This window comes from Tupaia chinensis, unplaced genomic scaffold (assembly GCF_000334495.1).
Source record: "Tupaia chinensis unplaced genomic scaffold, TupChi_1.0 Scaffold149964_2, whole genome shotgun sequence".
Taxonomy (NCBI): Eukaryota; Metazoa; Chordata; class Mammalia; order Scandentia; family Tupaiidae; genus Tupaia; species Tupaia belangeri.
In genome coordinates this window covers 69984-70851 of record NW_006209806.1, presented here as the reverse complement: position 1 = coordinate 70851, position 868 = coordinate 69984, and positions in this window count along the sequence as shown.

The window sequence follows — 868 nt, the reverse complement described above, 5'->3', positions numbered from 1 at the left end:
CTTGAACCGCAGTCGCCCATGTGGGAGTCCACCGCCTTTACCATGCCACGTGTCAGCCCCATCATTTTTGGGTTTTGTTGAGAGATTTTTGCTATACGGTACACTGGAGAGACAGAGACAGAAAGCAAGAAATCACCCCCACCACCCCCAGGGGGAATGGCCACGCCGCAACCCCTTCTCCTCCGGTCTCCTCTCGGGATCATGAGCACGCACCTGTGCCCAGTGTGAGCTCGAAGCCGCCAGGTCAGGGACGAGGACCACAGCGCAGCCATTACGCCCTCTGCTGGCCCCGTCCCCACCCTTTCTGGAAAGGGAAGAGTCCTCCGCTCTCTGGCCCATGGAAACCCCCTGCCTTTCATTGAAGCTGTCGTGGAGGGGGAAGCGGAGTAACGAGCAGACCCCGTAGCTGTGGCCCGGAGCCTGCCAGCCGGCCCCCAAGGAGCCCCTCTGCCCATCTCAGCTCCCGCCAGCCAGTCCCTTCCCCTGGTGCCCCCCCAGGTCACCGTCACTGCAGACTCGGACTCGGGGCACCCCACCGGGTTGCACTGGGCTTGCTGGTTCAGGCCCCAGGCTTTTCTCGGACCCTGTACCATTCGCTGCAGGGGTGTGGCCGGAGATGCGCACCGAGGGCGGAGGGTGGGCTTGGGGGCATCCCTCCACCGCCACCGTCCCCCCTCGCCAACACACACGCCCAGGTGAGTGGCTAGAAAATAATTTATTGAAGAAAAACAACCTCAGCACAGCACTGGGGACAAGGGTGGCGGTATGTTTTTCACTGTGAAGCCTGTCGCCCGAGGGCAGGGGTGGCTGTCTCCCAGGCTCGGGAGAGACACGGGGCCCACCTGGCCTCCCTGCCCTCCACCCCCCA